Below are 2,545 nucleotides of genomic sequence, written 5' to 3' on the forward strand. Positions count from 1 at the left end.
CTTATGAGTGTGAAAGAAACAAGACAGCCACGAACTCTTCCTACAGCAACAAAGTAACCAACCAAAAATAGAAAGACACTTGGCACAAAATCGCAGAAAAAAATCCTCTTTGGGTTTTGCCATAACAACAGCAGATGCATTTCAAAAAAAAAATGCAGAACCTGAGAAGGGTTGCCAAGGAAGAAAATACATGGTGAAAATAGTTTTATTCTATATTGCAAGATTATAAAAAATATCTTCAAAAAATGCAAAAATGAAGATATTGACAATTTCACTGTGTTGTTGTTTTTTTGGAGGAGTTTCACCGCACACAAGTTTTAACCAATGAAAACTGTTTGTGACTATACTATTTGTAATATAACGGTTAATGGAATTATAAAGAATACTTAAAACTTACAGTAAAAAACTCAGGAATAATAGAATGGCAAGCCTAGCCAGCCAGAAGGTTGCCTCAGAGCAATAACAGAAGATTGCTTCTGTGCATGTAAATGCAAGTTTCCATGGCATAACTGGAATAAATGATCTTTTTGACATAAAAAATACTTAGAATGAAAACGTAAGCATGAATCTATGCTATTTCAAAATGATACGTTTTTAAAACGTAATACGTAAACACAAAGAAACATGAATATTATACATCAATTTGACACATCAATGCCTAACAACACATCGATTTGTACCTGTGAATGTTAACAAGAAATCTCATTCAAATTAATTAACTGAGTATTAAAGTACTCAGGACAGTCACACATGTATTAAAAACTTGCTCGACATATACAGAAGTCCGTGGTGATTCTTTAATATAAGATGATTTATATACTCATTTCAAAGATTTGTCCGGACACACCGCATCAAAAATCAAGATAGGCCTAACATTACAAACGTAAACGATGAACAAATTAATAATAATTTACATGACATAGAAAAAAGTGTAACAGAAATAAGAAAGGCTGTATCGTCTCAAAATACCAATACATGTCCAGGCATTGATCAGCTTCCAGCGGAAATATTTAATGCCTCAATAAATGTTATATTACCTTTCCTAAAAACATTATATTATCACATATTTCTTCACCATGAGTATCCTAAGTCGTGGGGAAGAGGCATTATCGGGCCATTTTTTTAGAAGGCTGATATAAACGACGCTAAATATTATAGAGGAATCACTCTAAAAAGCATCAAAGCCAACATTTACTCACAAATACTCCTTAAAAGATTTACAAATTGGTCCGTTGTGAACTATAAGCTCACAAAAAATCAATTCGGTTTTGAGAAAGGGAAATCTATATCTGACTGTATTTTTATTTAAAAAGTCGATTATCTCAAAAGTTCTTAGCGAAAAAGAACAACTTTACTGTGTAATTATTGATTATCAACATATTTTGACCGCATTGAACACACATATCTTTGGCACAATTTGTTAAATAATGATATAGGTGGCCACTTTGTCGTTGCTCTTAAAGCGATGTATAACTGTGTAATGTCGTGTGTTAGATATCAATCGTCATTATCTCCCTTTTTGAAACTTCTCTCGGGGTTAAACAGGGGGATCCTCTTTTAGCGATGTTCTTTATAAATGAACTTATACATAATGTTAATTCTCATCTGCCGGGGTGATATCTCTGAATGATATTATATATTTCTTTTATTTTTATGTCGATGATATGGTACAAAATCAGCTGAAACTCTAAGATTAATGTTAAATGACGTCGAAAATTACTGCGACAGGTGGGGAATAAAAATTATTGAATCAAAGACTAAAACAATGATCTTTGAAAATGGAAGGGCAACACACATAGACTTAAAGATTGATGGTAACCAAGTAGAACTTCCATATAAAAATAAAATTTTGGCCACTCGATTTTAAATATTTAGAATGAACATGGTTTTTCTGACATTTGGCGAACTAAAAATATTGATAATTACTCATTTGAGGTAATCAAAAAGAGATTTATAGAAATATATTGCCAAAGCTGGTACGCAGATGCCAATAATTCACCTTGAATAAGAACATACGCCTTATTTAAACATGCTTTCATAAGAGAAAACTATTAAGAAACTATCCATGAAAACAAATTTCGATATACTCTTGCACGATTTAGAACTTTTGCCCATAGACTTGGAATCGAGACGGCCAGATATACTAACACACCCATAAATGAAAGAATATGTGTATCATGCTATATAAATCAGGTGGAATCTGAATTTCATTTTCTACTTGTGTGCCCAAAATATAGGGAATTAAGAAACAATTTTAAGCCTTATTTTTGCCACTAGCCACGTTAAATAAATTTGAATCCATGTTAAGTTGTAACACAAATAATAACACATATAGATTAGCAACATATATCTACTTTCCTAACCAGCTAAGGAGGTTTTACATAACTAGGCACGTATTTCCTTTTATGCCTGAATTGCTGCTATTTAATGTAAATTTTCTAACAGATTTAGCTACATTTCTATTTATGTAATCACACTCGAAGAATTATAGGATGTTATATCATTCATGTTAAATTTCTCCAGAAAATTGTACTTTTGTACTTTC

Source organism: Mya arenaria, chromosome 5, assembly GCF_026914265.1.
Source record: "Mya arenaria isolate MELC-2E11 chromosome 5, ASM2691426v1".
Classification (NCBI taxonomy): domain Eukaryota; kingdom Metazoa; phylum Mollusca; class Bivalvia; order Myida; family Myidae; genus Mya; species Mya arenaria.